General features: G+C 44.6%; 1 non-coding gene across 1 annotated transcript; it reads left to right on the top strand.

The window, feature by feature from the left end:
- Window positions 1–9759: 9759 nt before the first annotated feature.
- Window positions 9760–9832, top strand: TRNAA-UGC (transfer RNA alanine (anticodon UGC)). Its single transcript has one exon. It is a non-coding gene; the product is annotated as a tRNA-Ala (tRNA).
- Window positions 9833–11202: the final 1370 nt, after the last annotated feature.

Below are 11202 nucleotides of genomic sequence, written 5' to 3'. Positions count from 1 at the left end.
AGATGGAGCAGCAGCATGGAGGCGAGGAGGCAGGAGACGACGGCGAGGACATTCCGGCGGCAGCCTGCAGCCTGCAGCTTAGTAGTATTCATGGCGGCGCTAGCCGTACGCTCGATCAAACCGTAAGGTTGGAGGGCTTGGAGTGGGGAGGAGTTGAAGAGTTGGAGCTGTAGTGTTGTCTTCTACGGCGCGCGTATATAATGCGTGGAGGCCAGCAGCATGCGTATGCGTTGCTCAAGTGCACGCAGTTTCCACTGGTGGATCGGAGGGAGTGCGTGGGAACATGGAGTGAACATGTGACGCCACGTCTTATACTAGTCGGGGATGGAGCAAAAGGGAGTCACGGAGCATATGGGGCGAGCTGTGGGAACGTGTCACCCCGAGATCTGGATCCATTTCCTCCAGCCCAGCCAGCTGATTCATCCACATTACGAATTCTGTAGAAACTAACACTACCGTTACATAGAATATATGTGCAGCGCCCCGGTTTTCCAGTACGTTGCCACTTTACATGCATCGAGTTTACACTGGCGAATATCACGGGAGGGCGTTGTTCGTTCGTTCGGACTTGGCGCCAAGGCCGACCATGTGATGCTTATCTTTGACTAATATCCACCGCCGTCCGGCCGAAATACCTACGCTCTTCCTCTTCTTCCGAGTTGATCTTTTTGACTGGTTTCATGTGATCAGATGGAACATTCATCTTCCATTTTCTATGGCACGCAGAGCATAATATCAAACTAGCGTGACGATGCATCCTACAGATTCAGATCGGCTGGGGTAGCTAGCAAAGTGCTTATATAAGTATAGGTGTGGTAGATCGTGGAGGGGTACGGCCAACCGGTTAGTTACAAACGTATCATACACGGATGCACTGTTCCTTGCATCTGTAACCGCAGCAGCTGTATGGTCTGGACTCATCAAACTAGTATTATCTCAAGAAACATTTTCTTCTTCTTCTTTTTTTCAAAATATCTCAAGAAACAATGGGGGAAAAAACATAGTGTATTCATCAAGTTTGGAAAGTTGATTCATCTCAACACATGGTGCTACAGTTAATCTACTTCTATATATGTTAATTGAACTGCCAGTTAATTGAAAAATGTGACGATCCTAATGGGTACACAATGCAGTGCCTATAAAATGGCAGTGATCTGATCTCCACATGGAACAAGGTTGGCCATGGACCATCTGCCTCCTCCTCAGTCCGCAGATTTGACCAGCTAATTAAGCCGAGTTAATCAACCAGCATTTTCCTTGCATCGCTTCTCTCCAATCATTGCCACCTTGTTGGCCTCTTCTCTTGGAGTTGGAGACTTATTTGGATGGATCTATGTTTCACATGCAACTGGTCAAGGACTCAAGGGGCTAGTCCCTCCACGGATTTGACTAGCCATTGGCTAAGTTAAACTGCCCTGGTGTTCCCTTTCCATGGCCAAGTTGCATCCAGACATTGTCTTGGCCTTTTTCTCTTGGACCACTGTGAAACATGGCATATGGAACATGGGGCATTGGGTTTAAATATATAATATGATACTTAGAATTGTTAGGAGCGGCCGGAGAGCTAGGTGTTATTGTTTGCATTTCTCAAGTCTTTTTAGGTGGCCGCAGACTAGAGGGGGCATCTCAAGTGAAGACAAGGAGTAATTGATAAAAAACTACCACATTTCACGTAAGCGTCCCACAGAACTACCACTTTTTGAAAACCGGCCAAAAACTCCAGTTTATCGCTGATTTCATGACAAAAAACTATCACATCGCGTTGATGACCGTTTCAAGCGTTTTAAACGTCTTTCTGACAGATCGGGCCCACCTGTCAGGACGGAGGCCGCGCTAACGGCTAACGGCGCTCGCCTGGCGCCCGTTAGCCGCGCGCGTCGGTCGGCCCGGTCGGACCAGGACTAACCTGGCCGACCGGCTGGCTCGTCGTCCCCCACCACCTCACTCCCCCCCCTCCCGACCTCACTAACCTAGCCGTCTTCATTCATGGCGGCGGCGGATCCAAACTCCGGCGCCGAATCGCTTGGAGGAGCGCCCCCCGACGTGCTGGGCGGCGGGGGTGCCGTCTTCGTTGAGGTTGATAACTGGCTAGGCAGCAGTAGCTTTCTCCTCGAAAACCAATCCCAGCCTCAACCTGAGCCGTCCCAGACGATTGTGAGGCGGCGTGTAGCAGCGTCGAAGAGAAGAGGCGCAGCTCGAGGCCGGCGCAAGCTTCCTTGTCCTGCTGGCGGCGCGAGGTATGGCAAGCTTCCTTGTCCTGCTTCCTTGTCCTGTTGTCCGATCTGTAATTGTTTTTCTGAAATGATTTGTTTTGTTAGGAATCACGATATATAGGATAGTTGCATAGTTAGATTTACATTAGAACCATGTTTGAGCACAACAGGAATTGAAATCTGTTTGAGCACAACAGGAACCATGTTTGAGCACAACAGGAACATTAACAATTTGTTTTGCTGTGACTGAATCCAAAATGTCAGAAAATAGAAAATTTGAACTGTCAGACACTAAATATTGTGCAGACCATTTAATTATAAATTTTTCAAATTGTGGTGCAGTATTGATGACCCCAAGTGGGAAATTTGGTTCCATTTCTTAGCCAAAGAATCTGTGGTTAGAGGAATTTACCAGTCAGACATATCATTTTTTACTATGGTTTCTCTGATTCGGAGTAAGGGCTACTCAGCTGATGATTATATGTACTATGTTGTCGATGAGGAGAAAGGAATAGAAGGTGTGGAGCATCTTGGTTCTGAACATGATGTGCATCAGATGTTGATTCACTTTGAGAAGGAGAAGAGTGTGAACATACGAGTTGTCAAAGCAGATGAGCCATGTAATGCAGATGAAAATAGAGATAGTTATTTTGCTGAACATTGCATTAACACTCAACAAAGTTGCACAAAGTTGGTGGATGCAGTCATTGACAGAAAGGATGAGCTTAAGAAAAGTAGTCTGCAGATGGAAGATGATTTTAACCATTTTGAAGGTGACACTGATGTGTCTGAATTTCTTTCTGATGATGTGCAGTCAGGTTCAGATGACAACAATGTGCAATCACATCCAGGTTCCCCCTCTGAAGAAGAAGCTGCAGAAGTAGATACATCAGTGGTCCAGAAACTTAAGCCAGTCAGAAACCCTAGTCCAACCATTAGATCCCACCAAGAGGTTCAGAAAGAGGTAAAACCAGACTGGTTTCCTGAAGAGATGAATTTTGTTTTCCTGGTGATGTTGGCATTAGTGATGAAGAAGAAGAGCCTGAAGGAGCTTTCAAACTAGCAAGTGGCAGGAACAGAGTGTTGAAGAAGTCAAAGGATAGGGTATGGTTCAATGAGAAGCTTCCAGATCCACATGAACAGTTTTGTAAGGGATTGTGCTTCACCACTGTTTATGAGTTCAGAGATGCACTTAGGGATTTTCACATCAGGACTCTGAGGAATTTCCAGTATCACAGAAATGCCCCTGATAGGATTATTGTTTGGTGCTCAGAGAGAGCCCATGGATGTGATTTTCACATCAGTGCATCTAAGATAGCTCATGAAAAAACTTTCTGCATCAAGAAGTGTGATATGTTGCATACTTGTGGAGCATGTGCAGAGACCACAAAGGTTACTACAAAGTGGTTGTCCAAATCAGTACAACCAGCATTGAGAGAAGACATTAGATCTCCTGTGGATGCATTAATAAAGAAGACTAAGACTAAATTCTCAGTTGATGTTTCAAGAAGTGTTGCCTATAGGGCAAGGAGGAAGGATGTTGGTGTGGTGCAGGGTGACCACAAGCAGCAGTACTTGAGGCTGAGGGATTATCTTCAAGCTGTTCTTGATACAAACCCTGGGAGCAGGTGTATTGTAACAACATTTGTTGACCCAGAAAACCCTGCACCCACTCCTAGATTCAAGTACATGTTCTATTGTTTGGCAGCTTCAAAGGAAGGGTTTCTTAATGGTTGTAGACCATTTATAGGTAAATATTTCCTGATTGTGTTGTACATATTTGTGTGTCAATTTTCTTCTGTAGCTAATGTGTGACTCCATCCAGGGCTTGATGGATGTTTCATCAAGTTAACCACTGGACAACAAATTCTTGCTGCCACAGGAAGGGATAGCAACAACAACATCTACCCTATAGCTTTTGGTGTGGTTGACAAGGAAGATGGAGACAGTTGGACTTGGTTTTTAACTCAGTTGAGATGCTGCATTGGTAGTGGCAACAAATCTGGAACATACACAATAATATCTGACAGGCAAAAGGTTAGAAACTAAATCATTGATCATAGTTGCTATAGTAATTCACTGAATTATGTGAGTGTGTTCATATGTAGATCTATTTTGTGAATGTACATGGATTACTTAAGGCAATAAATGAAGTGTTCCCTGATTCACCTCAAAGATTCTGTCTTAGGCACATATATGCCAACTTCCAATCAGCTGGTTACAGAAGCAAAGAACTAAAGAAGTGTGTTGACAAGGCTAGCTACTCTTATACTAGACATGGGCATGAATTAGGGATGGCAGAGCTGAAAGCACAGTGTGAGGATGCTTGGAAATGGCTTAAAAATATAGAAAGTCTCTGCTTGGGCTAGGTATGCTATGGACCATACTTGCAAAACAGATCTAGTTGTGAACAACCTCAGTGAAGTCTTCAACAAGATGATACTTGATGTTAGATCCAAACCAATAAGGACAATGTTTGAAGGGATCAGGACAAAGCAGATGATCAAGAGGCAACAGACTAGGGAGAAGTTACAGACTTGCAGGTGGACAATCACACCAAATTACTCAGAGATTCTAGAGGAGAATAAAAAATATGCCAAGTACTGCCAGGCTGACAGAGCTGGTGAAACAATTTGGCAAGTAACAAGCAAAGAAAAGCAATATTGTGTGAACATGGCAACCTGCACATGTGACTGCAAGAGATGGAACATGACAGGTGTACCTTGCAGTCATGGCATATCTGCAATGACCAAGCAAAAGCTGCATCCTGAGGACTATGTGTCTGAATTCTTCAAGAAACCATTGTACATGGAGACATACAAAGCAATTATTTACCCTGTCCCTGGTCCAGATTGCTGGCCTGATACAAACACTCAAGACATTCATCCTCCTGTGTTTAAAGAAAAGGCAGGCAAAAAGCAGACAGCAAGGAGGAAGGGAGAGTTTGAGGTTCCAGCTCCAAGAGACACAAGTAGGATGGGCACTATCACATGTGGAAACTGTGGTTTGGAAGGACACAGGTATACAACATGCAACAAGACTCTGAAGCCTAGTCTTCAGATGAGGAAAAACAAACACCAGGTAATTATCAAGCTTGGAAAAAATCTCAGACATTTCTGAATGAGTACACTTTTAGAAATAAAAGTGTTGTTTGACATGCAGGAAAACAGGGCAGTTTACTCTGATATACCTGCTGCAAGAACCACATCAGTCCCTGTTGTAGGAGGTAGAAGAGGAGCACAAGCTTCATGTAGGCCTGCTACATCTCAACCAGGTCCTTCTACTTCTGCACCAGGCCCTACACCAAGAGCTAAAAGAGGTAGGACTGCAGGTGGAGGGAGGACTCATGGATTCACTGCACCAAGAGCTGCAACCACTCCAGATACTCAAGTTGGGACCAAGAGGAAGAGGACCCCAAGCTCAAAATTGGCAGGCTACTTCTGCTGCAGTGGTAACTACTGAAACCTGTCAGCTCAAAATTGGGAGGTTTTATGTGCACTTTCTGAATTTGTTTAGCACTTTCTGAATTTGTTTAGCACTTTCTGAACCTGTTGTGCACCTTTCTGAACCTGTCGTGCACTTTTTTGAACTTGTTGTGCACTATCTAAACCTGTCGTGCACTATCTGAACCTGTCGTGCACTTTCTGAAACTGTTGTGGACTTTGTGCATTTGTTTGAATGCGTTTTTTCACATAACTGTGGAAATGGGCCTCAGACTGGGCTCTCATATTGGACCACAGTCCACAAGCCTGCGTAGGTGTCTATAAAAAGACCCTAACCTGTCCTTTCCCGTACCACTAAAACCCTAGCCGCCAGCATCACTACAACCCTACCCTAGCCACAAAGATGGATCCAAGCATAGGAGAGGTTGTCGACGCCCAGGAAGAGAGTTCTAGAGCAGCAAGAAGGGCCGCAAGAGCAGAACGGAGGGGTCGTAGGGCTCAGGCACGCAAGCAATGCCAGAGGCTGGCTGCAACGATTATGGCAGCCCGCAACTCCCTCGACGTGATGCAGTTCAAGGAGGTGTTCCCAGATGGAACAATCATCACCGATGAATTGATCATTTGGTGGGCTAAAGATAGGGAAACCTTCCATCGCTACCAAGTCACAAGGGCTAGGTGGAGCAGAATCCTTGATTCTGCGTCTTGAAACAGTTCAAGGTTAAGTTCTTGAAACATTGCTGAATTCTCCAAGTCTCTGGTTCTATTATGTATGAGATGATGTGTCTGAAATTTCTCTAAATGTATGCGCACTTGTATGCGTGGATTTCTCTGAATTTCTCTGAATTTTCCGAATTTGTGCTCTGAATGTATGCGCACCTGTAGATTTTCTGAATTTTCTGCATTGTGCTCTGAATGTATGTCAATTTCTATGATTTTTCTCTAGAATCAGTACCTCAGTCACCACGAAATCAGTATCTGAATGCACAACTTTCACCTAACATCACTTAACCAGCACAAGTTTCAGCACACAATAACTACTGCACAACTACCACCCTGTCAAATACTGCTGCACAAGTTTTACTTCTCCACTGCCTCACTCCACCTCTCTTTAACTACCCCCTCTTTCTTCAGCTACTCTACTCACATCACCACAACTTCACCTCGCTCAACACCACTGCACTCACCACTTCCTGCTCCAACCATGCCTGCTTCTTCCTCTTCTTCGGACCCATGGCTCAACCCATTCCCAACTGGAAAGGTATGGGTTCCATGCTTTATGGTTCAGCGCGCGGCGACGACGACCTCTTCGTGGACTACATGAAGGTCGCCACAAGGTACACCAGCGTTCAAGAGCTGGTGGATGGAGCAGAAGAAGTGAGAAAGAAGGCGACGAGTGAGGAGAAGCAACGCATGGACCAGCAATATGGAAACCGAGGTAAGGGGATCCTGCCCATAGATATACTACTATGGGCAATGAAAGAGGCGGGCTCCGCCGATGCTAGGCAGAGGCAGCGGTGGGCAGACCACCACTACGTCGCTCCAACACAATCTACGGCTGAAGCAAACGCAAACAAGCACCAAGACAAGGACGACGACATCCAGATCATCGCACCACCAGCACTGCAGGCTCGCCGCCGCCCTCCTCCCATCATCTTCATCGATGAAGAAGAACAGCAGGTGCAGATGCTGCCAAATCCTCCCACCGAAGTGAAGCAGGAGGTACGACGCTCAGGCCGTTTAGCAGGGCAGGCGCCTAACTGAAACTGAATGTGAAACTATTTAGTTTCACATTCAGTTTCGTCAGTCTTATTCAGTGTTGGCTAGTTTCAGTTATCCTCAGACTATTTGGTGCTATCTATCTATGTAATGCTATCTATGTTGCATCCTCAGACAATATGTGTTATCTATGCTACCTCCTATGTAATGCAAGTTTCAGTTTCATTTTCATTTTCAGTTTCAGTGTTGTTTGGTGTTACTAGATTCAAGTGTAAGTATTAGCAACAACTACCTAGCAGCAACAAATTGCAGATGTAGATATAACAACATCTGGATAATATGGTTCAGGGGGCATTACAAATAGGATTATCTTAGAGCATTACAGATCAGGGGCATTACAGCACCCAACAACACAACCAAAATGATCTGAAACCATAGGCAGTTAATAGGGAGTTCATATTAATAGTAAGATGCATATCTGCATAAGATTCTAGTACTAGGTTATATATATAGGCCTCATATTCACTTACCAACCCTAGGTACCACTTCACTCCTCCATGACAACTTCTTTGATCTTGTCTAGCTTTTCTTTGCACCCATGACCTGCCTTCAAGAGCTCAGCAATGATATGCTCCAGCTTCTTCTTCTCTTCTTTAAGGAGGTCTCTCTCAACTTGTATCTCCTTCACGGCTTTCCTGGTGTTTTGAATGATATCAGCTTGACTCTGCAGGATGCACCTCTGTTCTTTCTTGAGCTTAAGCTTCTCCATTTGAATCTCAATCTTTGCCTGCTCCTCAAGCTGATGCTTCTTCTCCTTAAGTTCATTGATTGCCTGGCTTGTGTAATCCATGTCATGGGATTTCTGCACATCCTGGTAATCAAACAGCTTGGATACATCATCCACAAGCCGACTGTACTGATTGCCAAGAGAATCCAGCTCCTTCTTCAGTTTCTCAACCTCTATCTCATGAGCCTCTTTGTCTTGGACTCTACCAAGGTTCTCTTCATGATACATATCCCATAGCTTGGTTAAGCACCTTTGCAAAATTACAGGCCAAGGGGCATCTACCCACTCTAAAACACCACAGTTCACACCATCCTGAAAATTCAGTTAAAGTTGAAGTGAGCTTTATTCTTCATTAACAAACATATTCACAATAACAAATCATAAACAGTACTCATATATGTAGCTACACTACACTAGCTCTTGGTTCCATTGCTCTTTGCTGCTATTTGCTATAAGTACATAATTTAGACAGAGCACTGCTTTTATAATTAAGCAAAAATGAGAAAAGCAGCAGCATTATTCAGAAAAGCACAAAATGAATCAATCACAGCCATGACAACTTGGTTCATTACCTCAGTTGCACATCCTACGAATCTCCTGCCAGTGTCAGTGCCTTCAAATGCCACAAATTTGCCAGCCCTCTCCCTGTGCAGGATGCACCTACGGTCAGATTCAGTCACAAGCCCAGAAAAGCTTGGATCTATCACAGTGTCTGGAGTTTGCTGCAGCAGGAAACACATATATATCAACTACAACTCGCATACATGAACTTAAATGGAGAAATCCCTATCCTTCTTCAAACCCTAACCCTAACCTTAGTAGAGGAGAGGAGAGGAGAGATTGAGCTGACTTACAAAATACTCCATCTGCATGCTACTGAACTCGCTCATGTACTCGTCATCATCAGAGGTCTCGTTGCTGTTGGGCCACGACGGCATGGTCGCGGCGTCGCCGGAGTTCGAGAAGAAGAAGAGGAGCAGAGGAGCAGAGTGAGTGAGCGAGTGAGCTCGGGGGGAGGGGGGGAGAGTGAGGTGGTGGGGGACGACGAGCCAGCCGGTCGGCCAGGTTAGTCCTGGTCCGACCGGGCCGACCGACGCGCGCGGCTAACGGGCGCCAGGCGAGCGTCGTTAGCCGTTAGCGCGGCCTCCGTCCTGACAGGTGGGCCCGATCTGTCAGAAAGACGTTTAAAACGCTTGAAACGGTCATCAACGCGATGTGATAGTTTTTTGTCACGAAATCAGCGATAAACTGAAGTTTTTGGTCAGTTTTCAAAAAGTGGTAGTTCTGTGGGACGCTTACGTGAAATGTGGTAGTTTTTTGTTAATTACTCTGAAGACAAGTATATGTCCTCTCTTTCGAATTTCATTTCCTCTGGGAGAATTATGAATTCGCATTGAACTCCTCTATGACATTGCTGCTTTACTGACCTACTAAAAAAACAACGGAGGTTGTTAGGCCAAGGATATGTAAGACAGGAAGAGTTCCCGCCTCCCGCCTGTGCTGGAGATTGCGTCCTTCTGCCAGTTAGATCGTGGTGTGGGCGTGTAGAATTCATGAGTCTATTGTACAACTAGGAGCTAATAGAAATTAAAGCATAAAAGGGGATGTAGCTCAAATGGTAGAGCGCTCGCTTTGCATGCGAGAGGCACGGGGTTCGATCCCCCGCATCTCCAACATATTTTCTTCTCTTTTTCTCATGATGAATGAAAAAACATCACCATTTTACAGTTTTCTTTTATCTTACTTGTTGTATAAGGGGAGAAAAGAAGGTGCATTTGGTGTATATATTTTGGATAGCCGCCAGGATGTGGATTCGTACAAATTTCCACATTCCTTCACAGTTTCCTTTTTGTGTCGCAGAAACACACCACTCGAGAGGACAGAGGAGGCAGCCAAGGGCCTATGATCTTGCAGCCATCAACATTGAGGTGCCACTCCTACTATCTTTGACATCAGCTGTTTGCCTGGTACCAGCACAAACAAATATATCTGGTTACCTTCCGCCGTGACGTGATGGCCTGAGGTTTGATATAATGCTGAGTTTATTGTTTCGCAAGGTAACACGGCACACATTTAGCTTTTTATGTATCAAGGCAGAGCCGGTTAAAAGCTTGGTTTAGCGTTTTGTTGTACTGTTGGTTATAAGGGCTTCATTAATTTAAAACCGTGAGCCATCCTCTTTTCTAAAAAAGATTGCCAAGGGAAGTGACCTTTATACTACTTGGTTGACAGGGGCATTGGCTCCTGTTTTATGAAATGATTCAAAAATCGTATTTCCAAGTTTCAAAGAAATTCAGAAAAAGAACTGCGAAAACTTAATACTATCTTTGACATCAGCTGTTTGCCTGGTACCAGCACAAACAAATATATCTGGTTACCTTCCGCCGTGATGTCATGGCCTGAGGTTCGATATAATGCTGAGTTTATTGTTTCGCAAGGTAACACGGCACACATTTAGCTTTTTATGTATCAAGGCAGAGCCGGTTAAAAGCTTGGTTTAGCGTTTTGTTGTACTGTTGGTTATAAGGGCTTCATTAATTTAAAACCGTGAGCCATCCTCTTTTCTAAAAAAGATTGCCAAGGGAAGTGACCTTTATACTACTTGGTTGACAGGGGCATTGGCTCCTGTTTTATGAAATGATTCAAAAATCGTATTTCCAAGTTTCAAAGAAATTCAGAAAAAGAACTGCGAAAACTTAATACTATCTTTGACATCAGCTGTTTGCCTGGTACCAGCACAAACAAATATATCTGGTTACCTTCCGCCGTGACGTGATGGCCCGAGGTTCGATATAATGCTGAGTTTATTGTTTCGCAAGGTAACGCGGCACACATTTAGCTTTTTATGTATCAAGGCAGAGCCGGTTAAAAGCTTGATTTAGCGTTTTGTTGTACTGTTGGTTATAAGGGCTTCATTAATTTAAAACCGTGAGCCATCCTCTTTTTTAAAAAAGATTGCCAAGGGAAGTGACCTTTATACTACTTGGTTGACAGGGGCATTGGCTCCTGTTTTATGAAATGATTCAAAAATCGTATTTCCAAG

This window comes from Aegilops tauschii, chromosome 4 (genome assembly GCF_002575655.3).
Source record: "Aegilops tauschii subsp. strangulata cultivar AL8/78 chromosome 4, Aet v6.0, whole genome shotgun sequence".
In the NCBI taxonomy this organism is placed as follows: domain Eukaryota; kingdom Viridiplantae; phylum Streptophyta; class Magnoliopsida; order Poales; family Poaceae; genus Aegilops; species Aegilops tauschii.
The sequence above is the reverse complement of the archived record's forward strand: the minus strand, read 5'-3'. Positions and strand labels throughout refer to the sequence as shown.